We start from the raw sequence: 11,498 nt of genomic DNA, 5'->3' as shown, positions 1-11,498 counted from the left end.
TGATTATTAAAATGTAAAAGGTAAGTGAGAGATCCCTGGTTACTATGGTTACATTCATAGCTCAGTCGTCAGTGTTGAGTGTTAATGAGCAAGACTCCTGTTAGAATCACCAAGGCAACTGTGCATTTAGGTCATTTCAGGTGAATTATAATGGCTATCCAGCGAGTCACTGATTGGTGAGGGGAGGTGTTAAGTTCAGGGCTGACTGGTTGGCTATGCAATAATTGGTTAGTTATGAAAAATCTATGACTGACCATTCAACTCAACTGCTCCCTGCTGATGTTCCCACACCCACAAGCTTCCTGTCTCCTTCACCTCTCTCTATCAGTATCCCCATCTCTTCCTTTCTCTCTCTCTGTGCTCTGATTCAACTACTAAAGAGAGAACCATCCTCTAAAACTATGGTGACTTTACCCATGTTTTTAATGAAATGAACTTATTTTTCTGACCAGACAGTGCAGAGATGTTATTACACACCACTGGAGCAGTTGGAACTTGAACTTAGGCCTCCTAGTCCAGTGGTACAGACAGTACCACTGCATCACAAGAGGGCCCCAGTAACATCACCTAACCAGCTCCCATTAAACACCAGTTCACCTCACCCACTCTCTGGGAGAAAGTTCCACACGGTCACCGCTCTGCAAATTTGAATATCCTGATTGGATTTATTAATGACTTTCTTGTGTAAATGGCCCCTAGCCCTGATCTTGTTCTGTCCCCAATAAATTCATGCATCTTCTCTCTGTATATTCGATCAAACCCTAACTCTGTCAATCATTGGCCTTTTCTGCCCAAAACAGCCCAATCCAGTTCAGTCTTTCCTCTGAGTTATATCTTCTCTCTTCAGCTATCATCCCTGTGAATTCTTTTGTGCTTTCTCCAGTGTCTGGGTCCTTGCTGTAATGTGGTGTGTACATTTCTGCTCACACTCCCTAAAGCCTGTCCACCATCCTCCAAGCACAAGTCAGGAGTGGGATGGAATACTCCCCACTTGCCTGGATGGGGGTAGCTCCAATAATGCTCAAGGAGCTTGGCACCATCCAGGGACAAAGCAGCCCCCACTTGATTGGCACCACATCCACAAACCTCCATGCCCTCCAGCACTGACACTCGGTAGCAGCAGTGTGTACTGTCTACAAGATGCACCGCAGAAATTCACCAAATGTCCTCAGACAGCCCCTTCCAAAATCACAATCACTTCCATCTAGAAGGACAGGAGCAGCAGAAACATGGGAACACCCCACCGCGAGTTCCCTCGAAACCACTCACCGTCCTGACTTGGAAATATATCTCTGTTTCTTCAGTGTCACTGGGTCAGAATCCTGGAATTCCCTCCCTATGGACATTGTGGGTCTACCTACAGCACATGGACTGCAGCGGCTCAAGAAGCCAGCTCACCCCCACCTTCTCAAGGGGCAACTAGGGACGGGCAATAAATGTTGGGCCTAGCCAGTGATACTCACATCCCATAAACAAATGAAAATTTACTCCAATTATGATCAACCCAAGTTTCAAGCTGAAAATGTGTTGCTGGTTAAAGCACGGCAGGTCAGGCAGCATCCAAGGAACAGGAAATTCGACGTTTCGGGCATAAGCCCTAACCCAAGTTTAGCATAACCTGTTTCTGTTGATTGTTTTTCCAAGTGAAGGTTATTTTTGGTGCCATGGTTGCCTGTGTTAGTGTTTGTGAATCTACATCCCTCGATTCTTCAGTTTCTTTATCACATTTACGGTTATTAACAGAGAATGTGACCTCCTTATTTTCCCTCATGATTTGCTGAAATTCATTTAGTGATTATTTGCACTTTGTGCAGTTTATTAATGCAGCCTTGCGTTTGTTGCATTATTACACTCGTCTTTTGGACTCCCTTAAGTATAACCAGAGACCATAAGATAGAATCAGAACTCGGCTATTCAGCCCATCGAGTCTGTTTCCCATTCAGTCTCAGCTGATGTGTTTTTCAACCCCTTTCTCCTGCCTTCTCCCTGCAATCCTTATCTCCTTGACAAGCAAGAACCTGTCTATCTCTGTCTTAAAGACACTCCATGACTTGGCCTCCACTATGAGTTCCACAGATTCTCCACCCTCTGGCTGAAGCAATTCCTCTCCATCTCCATTCTAAAGGGTTATCCCTTCACCCTGACACGGAGTCCTTGGGTCCCAGTGTCTCCGACTAGTGGAAACATCTTCACCACGTCCACTCTGTTTGGGTGTCTCCGTATTCTGACGTCGATGACGAGAGTGGGGAAGTCATGTTGAAGCTATAACCATTTGTATGAAATGGTTATGGGGTCCGTGAGTCCTGATTGACGTGTTAAATGCAGACCTTCCATCAGGTTCCCTTCCAGTCCTGATTACCCTCTGGTTAAATCCCAAAGCCCATTCTTCCTCCAATCTATAACAGATCCCCACCACCACCAGACACCCTGAGTCACTGTTCGGTAACAAATAACTCATCATTATTTTAGATATCTTCAAAAATCAGGCAATGAGTATGTTTATGAGGAAGGTTAATCTAAGCCAGTCCCACCGGTGGGGAGTGTGTTGTATTGGATCATACATTGGGCACAGTTCCTGATCATGTCATTGTTCTGCTTCTTGGTGCACAGTGGAGTGTATGGTCAGTGGATTTTGTGCTGATAAGGACTCACGATTTAGGAGTCTATATTTATTGTGCAATCTTGCTCCTAATTGCTGAACACTGTACTTTCAGCTCCCCACTGTTCTCATGGGGCAGTGTAGGTATGTCCCTCACATTCACTTCCACTAAGAACCTTACCAGGCACAACAAACTCAAAGCACTAACTGCTTTCTCTCTCCATGAATGCTGCCAGAATTACTGCAACCATTTCTCTGTTTGTTTCAGATTTCTACTGTCTACAGTAGGTTTGCATCAGGGTATCAGGGCGAGAGCACACGGGGTGTCCTGGAGCAGTAGTTTGTAAACTTACCCTGCCACTTCAAGTCAAGCCCCTTCACCACTCGTCCCTCCAGCTGAACCTCATGGTCAGGTGACACATTCCAGGCAGCATTGTCTCCCTGTTACAGACCGATTTAAAAGTGGCTCATTCTCAAATGATCAAACATAGTACCGGTGACCAAACCCAAACTGCTTTACTGTCATGTGACCAATCTGAGCATCCCCTTTGACAGCCGACTCTTTAAAAAGAAACGCACTTTCAGAAAGCACACTGCCATTGAGCGTATCCTCATAAAATATCCCGTGTTAGCAGTGTACTGACACCGGGTAACCCCCTCTGCTAACTCAAACCAGCAACACAGAAAAGATTCAGCTCGTGCTGAAATCGGGTAAAATTCGAGAGGCAAAGAGCTATCCCAAAAGTCACTGCTTAAAGTAAAAATTAACAACTTTATTTTTTTAAAGTCTAACAGAATATTAACTAGCAACTATTTACAACTCCTTTCTCTGTAACCTATCTTTTACCTCCCCCTCTACAATACTCGTCTGAGTTTTTTAAAAAATCCTGATTGCGATTTACGGAAAAATAATCATGTTTCAAAACTAGTTAGCTCTGCCAAGTTTCCTCTGTAGATTCTCTCTCCAGGTCAGGTTTGATGTTTTTTTCTGTGCTAACTCCTCCTCCTGACAGCGACCTCTCGGAGAGTTCTCGCTAGCAGCCTCCATCTGTTGGTCTTTTGGCATTTCTCTTTGCTGCCCTGGCTAACTGTTCAAAATGTCTGATATTTATACCCCAAAACATCAGATCATTTCATTGGTTTCAATATTATCAAAATTCTAAATTCCAGCTTGATTTGAGTTTGGTATCTTGGGGCATAATTTAAATGGATTGGCTGAATTTGAATTTGTTTTTTGTTTCATCAATTATTTGAGCTGTTTTGACCAAATGTAATACCGTTATCTTGTTCCGGACTCTCTACTTCTCTAAGTCCTTGTTAGTTTTTCAATTCTCTTAAAGGTACAGTCCACCTACACCTTCATAACAGCAGCAGCCGGAGCAGGCAACAAATAACAATTCAGTGTCACTCTGAAGATGGATCATTGAACCTGAAATGATCATTCTTGATTTCTCGCCACAGATGCTGCCAGACATGCTGAGTTTCTCGGCGATTTCTGCTTTAATTCAATATTCTGCGTTGCTGTCAGCATAACCAACCCACTCATAAGTCCCCATTGTCACCTCTCTAGATTTTCATCTTGGCCTACTATCAATAATCCCTTTGTCCATCTCTTTCTTCTCCCCCTCACCCTCTTCCTCTCCTTCTCTCCTCTCTCAGCTCTCGCCATCTAACTGTTTACTTGTTTTCGCCCCCACCCCATCATCATCATGATAAATCCCACATTTTTCTAACTGCTATCAGTTCTGAAGAAGGGTCACTGGACTCAAAATATTAATTCTGCTTTCTCTCCACAGATACTGTCAGATCTGCTGAGTTTCTCCAGCAATTTCTGTTTTTGTGACAATTCAGTATCAAGTAGCAACTTTTAAAGGACCATGATCTGAAACCATGATTAAATGCTCGTTAGCAGTCATTAGGTAAAGTCAGCACAGTCCTCCCGGACTAAAGGGAGGCTCTCTCATTGGAGAGAGAGAGAGAGAGAGAAAGAGAGAGATGGCTGGTGGAGACACCGTCTACAATGTCACTCCTGCACAAAAGATATCAGGAATAGAGCATGCTCGGAATCCTGTGGTCTCCCACAATCACAAACCTCCACATACTGATTGGCCATGTTCTGTTCCTTTCATTGTCTTCATGAGGATGTGCATGTCACTGGCTGGGCCAGCGTTTGTTGTGTATCCCTTATTACCAGGGAACAGTCAAGAGTCAACTCCGTTGTCGTGGGTGTGGAGTCACATGTAGGACAGACGAGGTAAGGAAAGGCATTCATCAACGAGATAGGGTTTTCCAACAATTGACACACCAGGAAATGTCACACAGTCAGGGAGGAGAGATCCCACCCAGAGTGAGGCACAGCCGGAGCTCCCAGGAAAATTGGAGGTAGTGTGGGAATTTGGTAAGGGAGTGAGTGTTGCTTTTTGCTGGCTTTTGTTGGATCATAGTTTGTAAGTTTTTTTTTAAAGTTTTTTTTAATAACAGAATAAATTGAGGACTAGGAACAAGCAAACTGTAAGTTTGTTGGTTAGTGATAACTACTCATTTGACTATCTATTACAGATTACTTTCAGATTGAAGATAAATATGGGAACTATTTACAGGTTGCAATCTGAAAGGCCTATTTCTGCATGTATATCTTATAGTTTTATGGATTAGAAAACAATGAGAGAGGTCTATGCCGTCTCTCTTTCATATCTATGCATTTATTAAGGCATTAGTTTAGAATGGGAATGCTGGGTCTGTAACTGTATACTTTATGACTCCGACTGTAATCAATCCTCTTACTGGAGCTGGCACCTGGCTGATGGTGACCATGATGGGGTTACAGAAATGAAAAAGAATTAATGTAACTACATGAATTCCATGAACTGACTGAGAATGATTACTAATCTTCCTGTAACTCATTCCTTATCAAATTGGCCAGACACTACCTGACTTTGTTCCCTTGGTTGGTTGGTCCATTTCTGTGGCAGTTGTGGAGGATGCTGCACCGTTCTGTCAGAATGCTTTGTAAACCGCCACTAACTGTCAGGTGGGAAAATGGCAGAGCATCAGAAACTTTTTCTTTATTCCTGATTCGAGTCTCATTATACTGTGGATTTTGCTGACTCGGTACTCCATTTGTCTGAAAGCCTTCACACTCCGACGTCCTGCTGGAAATCGGGCATTTCCTGCAGGTTTATTTCTCTTTGAAGATGCAGAATTTAAAGCTTTTTCGTGACTAACAAGGATGTCCTATTTTACAGCTGGTTCTTCAACGGAAAGTTCCATTTAGGGCGGCGCGGTGGCTCAGTGGTTAGCACTGCTACCTCGCAGCACCTGGGACCCAGATTCGAATCCCGCCCTGGGCAGCTGTCTGTGTGGAGTTTGCACATTCTCCCTGTGTCCTCAGGGGGCTCCATTTTCCTCCCACAATCCAAAGATGTGCAGGTTAGGTGGATTGGCCATGCTAAATTTGCCCGTAGTGTTAGGTGCATTAGTCAGGGGAAATGTAGAGAAATACGGGATTGGGTCTGGGTGGGTTACTGTTCAGAGGGTCAGTGTAGACTTGTTGGACCCAAGGGCCTGTTTCCACACTGTAGGGATTCTAAGTTAATTTCCATTGAATGGAGTGGTTGGTGTAGAATGTCTCCTGGAGGTCTCCCTTTTGCTGTTGGACACAGTTTTCCAGGTTTCCATCTTGTGTAGGTGCTACCTGCCTTGATGATGTGAATATCCAAACTGAGGTAACAGCAGACCCGACCTTCAGCAGAGGGGTTATCCTTTTGAAGGTTTCTTCCTCGCACTGAGGAAAGAGTTGAGGTTTGAAAGCAGCCTCTTTTTGTTCACAACTCTAAGCTCCAGTCCATTTAGAATTTGGTTTATTGTCACCCGTACTCACAGGATTTCAGGGAAAAGTTTACAAGTTGCCACTGACAGCACTGTTTTAGATACAAAGGGCCTTAGGTACAGATTCTTGAGTACAAATTCCTAGGAAAACAAATTGGAAAAATAAGTAAGATGTCCGGGATTACAAACCTTCATGCCATCTTCGCGTCAGATGTACAAAATCGTAGGAATAAAGTAGAAAAATATAGAAATATAAAGTTCAGACTAACAGTCGGTCCCACGCAGTCTGTGCAGCACCACACAGGGCTCACCTCGAGGTTGCGTTGTGTTCAAGAGAGGTAACTATGTAGAAAGATGGAAAAAAAATTCACAAAAAGAGAAAAAGGAATGGAGAGGATGAACTCTGGCTAGAGTGTCCCTCGCCACTGCCACCTTTGTCTCTATAATCCTGTGGGTGTCCCTGTACCACATGGGCTGCAGCGGTTCAAGAAGGCAGCTCACCCCCACCTGCTCAAGGGGCAACTAGGGGCGGGCAGTGAATGCTGAGCCCAGTCAGAAAGCCCACATCCCATGGACAAATGTGAAAAAGTTCTGACATTTAGAGTCAAGATTAGGAAGAAAGTAAAGAATATTGCCGATAAAACAAACTAATTTAACCCAAATAGATGGACACTCATTCACAGATTCGACACACATGGTTTAAGTTTAAACGGAGCTTGGTGCCTAACTGTCAGTCATCATCAAACTGACATGTCTCTACAATATTCCTCTATCAATCAGAGTCCAGTTGCCAATTGATCAGCACCTTCTGATCATTCTATGTCAAAACGATGTTCCCCTGCACAGTAGTATTCTTGTGAAGTATTCTAGTGAGTGAGAGATGGAAAATGTCCATTTTCAGCAACACACAAGTTTGCCATCACTAACACAGCCATTTCAGGGTCAGTTCAGACTCATCACTGTGGGTCTGGAGTCACATGTAGGCCAGACCAGGTGAGGATAAGCGATTTCCTTCCTGAAGGACAGTAGTGAATCAGATGGGTTTTTAAGGCGATGGTTACCATTAGGCTTGCTTCAAATTCCAGATTTTATTGAATTGAAATTCCACCAGCTGCTGGTGAGATTTGAACTGGATTACTATCCAGTGACAATCCCACCTGGGCACTGCTTTCTGGGAAATGTGTGGCTGTGGGAGAACCAGAACCACACCCTTCACAAGCTGAGGAATGAACTGGGGAGGAATAGACCTTTGACCCCAGTGAAGGTAGGAGTTCTTCCAAGGCCCCTACCCCCTAACCCCTGTACTCACTGAAATGATGTGCAGGAGTTTAACCAGGTCAGGGAGGGGGCTAAGCCAGCAGATAGTGAGGACTGCAGATGCTGGAGATCAGAGTTGAGAGCGTGGTGCTGGAAAAGCACAGCAGGACAGGCAGCATCCGAGGAGCAGGAGAATTGATGTTTCGGGCATAAGCTACCATCAGGTAGCTAAACCCAATAATATTGAAAAGCACCTGGGAATGATCCATGTGGGATGATGAGCTGAGGGATGGCAGGATGGGTTATGATAAGCTCAGGCATGGTCACAGTTCCATGGCCCACCTCTTCAGGGACCAGTGATCTGAATCTCTCTCTCTCCAGTTTTTCCTGTCCCTATCAGCTGTTCTGGGAATGACTGCACCTCTAGTTTATGAAATCCTTTCACACTGCCATCTCCCTCCATTTCAGCACAGACAGTATAGATGGATATGAAACCAAGGAACAACGTGAAGCAGTCACACCTTCAAGATAATGTCATGATGTCAGGATCCTTTGTAAAGCGATTGTGCTGTTTGGAAGTGAAGCCCGATAAATTATATCACGACTGTCTAAGTCTTATTGTAAGTTTCCCGTTTATTTTATTACGAGCAAAGGATTTACAACGTATCACAAGTTGACAACGAATTGGCCAATAGATGCAGTTATAATCAGTTGTTTGATTCACTGTCTGTACTCCCTTTACAACCCTGGGAAACATTTTCTGAAGGGGCTGTTCACCACGCTGAAGCTGAGCTGAAAACAAATTGTGTATCTTTCAGTCAGTGTGTGTCTGGGTGCCAAGGAAGTCACTCGACAACACAGTGTTCAGCATCTTCTCCAACAGATGTCCCATCCAACAATGGTAGACAGTTTTCCCCTGAATGTAACCAGATTGAAATGACCTGGGTCAGCCTGTTACTGCAGCAGAGTAGTTATAATATCCTGCTTAGTTTGATCATTCTTATTTCACAAGCTTATTCTCATTAAAAATGATTTTTATTTATTCTTTATGGAACAAGTCAAATAAAATCCCTTCTCAGTTCCCAGGAGCCTGTCTCGCTTGGGGCCCTATCCCTCCACGGGACTAAATTCCAATGTTTCGTTTTGACAGGCAGAAAAAGATTTGCCAAAATTTTTGATTTTTTTGGGTTTTTTTTTCAGTTTTCCAGTTGCAAAATCGATTACACTTCATTTGCATTTTATATGAAATGTACCTGTTATAATTAATCATAATGATATCACTATATCCTGTTGCAAACCATAGCAGGAACATGAACCAGTGTGTACAACCCACCAAACAACATTGGGTTCATGTTGGATGTCATCACCAACTGATCCTTTTTATCTATCCTGTTCCTGTGTCACTTCAGCCACAGTCTAACCCCCAGTTCTCAAGTCTGCAAGTCTCCCATTTATGGTCTCGGCAAATCGTTTCGAGTCTTGAGAAATTCTCAATCTGCTGGACACAGCTTTGATTAACAGAGGAGAGATAAAATCATAGAGAACCATAAATATACAGCGATATGGCACAAGCTGGAATACACTTCAAGACACCACCTACAACAGACTCAAGGACAGGAGTGGTCCCAGTGATTCCAGCCGCTCCTCAGGTAACTCCCTCGGTGCTGGGCAGCAGCAGCTTGGTTCTGATTCTGTTTCTCAGGTCAGACTGTAGGCCCCAGCTGGGTACATCCAGGTGGGATCTTGGGGCAGTTTCAGAACTGGTTATTCTACAATCCCCAGCAGCCCCTCAGTCTGGGGCAGCTCGATGTAAGAACAACGCTGTGGATAAAGATGGCTGCTCATTGATCCCAACGGGTTTGATCATGTGAGCAGAGGCTGTCTATTGAAAGCTCTGGAGAGGATTGGCTATCTGCCGAGCAGCCTCAGTGTGCTCTCCTGTTTTCCTGACAACACAATGGGCAAGGGCAACTCTGACAGGGCAAAACCAGAGACCTCTGAGGTTCACAGGCAGGTCAAACTGCTGCTCCCTGGCACTGCCACCCTCTGCCATAGACCCCTGGTACCTGCTGTCAACTGTCTCCAGCTCATCTCCAAGCAGTGACTGTTGTAGAGCAGAACAGAGAGAAAGCTGTTCAATGTCCTTTCAGAGAGGAATTTGGAAAGGTGCTGAGAGTGCCTCACCGAGGAATACCATCATCTGCAAACGGACTGTCTCTCTGACACCTGGGTTTGACCATCACCGTCCAGAAAACAACTCCAGTCTCCAAGGTGTTTCTACTGAACCGTCATCCAGTGTGGACGGTGTTACACTGGGCAGCCTCAGAGTTAAACACTGCAACAGCCAGCAATCTGGCACTCAATGCTGAACCAACACACGCACTGCAAAAGCTGCAGCTGCCAGGTCCAACTGAGTGTGTAACAGGAACACCTGGAGGAAGAGAAAACACAAAACTGCCTGTTTGTCATACGAGAAGAGATTGGATCAACTGCTCCCATGTTCAATGGAGTTCAGAGGAACAAGAGGAATCTCACAGAAACTCTGACAAGCTGTGCATTCTCTCCCTCAGCACTGACCCTCCAACAGTGCGGCACTCCCTCAGCACTGACCCTCCCTCAGTACAGCACTCCCTCAGCATTGACCCTCTGCACTGACCCTCAGACAGTGCGGCACTCCCTCAGCACTGACCCTCCCTCAGTACAGCACTCCCTCAGCGCTGACCCTCCGACAGTGCAGCACTCCCTCAGCATTGACCCTCCCTCAGTACAGCACTCCCTCAGCATTGACCCTCTGCACTGACCCTCAGACAGTGCGGCACTCCCTCAGCACTGACCCTCCAACAGTGTAGCACTCCCTCAGCACTGACCCTCCAACAGTGCAGCGCTCCCTCAGCACTGACCCTCCAACGGTGCAGCACTCCCTCAGCACTGACCCTCCGACGGTGTAGCACTCCCTCAGCACTGACCCTCCGACAGTGTGACACTCCCTCAGCGCTGACCCTCAGCATTGCAGCGCTCCCTCAGCACTGACCCTCCAACGGTGCAGCACTCCCTCAGCACTGACCCTCCCTCAGTACGGCACTCCCTCAGCACTGACCCTCCCTCAGTACAGCACTCCCTCAGCGCTGACCCTCCGACAGTGCGGCACTCCCTCAGCACTGACCCTCTGACAGTGCAGCACTCCCTCAGCATTGACCCTCCGACATTGCGGTGCTCCCTCTGCACTGACCCTCCGACAGTGCGGCACTCCCTCAGCACTGACCCTCCAACAGTGTAGCACTCCCTCAGCACTGACCCTCCGACAGTGTGACACTCCCTCAGCGCTAACCCTCAGCATTGCAGCGCTCCCTCAGCACTGACCCTCCAACAGTGCAGCGCTCCCTCAGCACTGACCCTCCAACGGTGCAGCACTCCCTCAGCACTGACCCTCTGACAGTGCGGCACTCCCTCAGCACTGACCCTCTGACAGTGCGGCACTCCCTCAGCACTGACCCTCTGACAGTGCGGCACTCCCTCAGCACTGACCCTCTGACAGTGCGGCACTCCCTCAGCGCTGACCCTCCGACGGTGCGACACTCCCTCAGCACTGACCCTCTGACAGTGCGGCACTCCCTCAGCGCTGACCCTCCGACAGTGCGACACTCCCTCAGCACTGACCCTCCGACAGTGCGGCACTCCCTCAGCGCTGACGTGGTTGGAGCACATGGAGCAGTTGAGCAGTGGAAAGCTCTTTATGATTAAGTAGTTGAAGATGATATCAGAGCAGTCAGCACAGTTCTGGGAGAATGTTACTTTGCAGAGTTTAATCTTGTTG

Source organism: Hemiscyllium ocellatum, chromosome 36 (genome assembly GCF_020745735.1).
Source record: "Hemiscyllium ocellatum isolate sHemOce1 chromosome 36, sHemOce1.pat.X.cur, whole genome shotgun sequence".
In the NCBI taxonomy this organism is placed as follows: Eukaryota; Metazoa; Chordata; class Chondrichthyes; order Orectolobiformes; family Hemiscylliidae; genus Hemiscyllium; species Hemiscyllium ocellatum.
Note: the sequence above shows the minus strand (reverse complement) of the source record.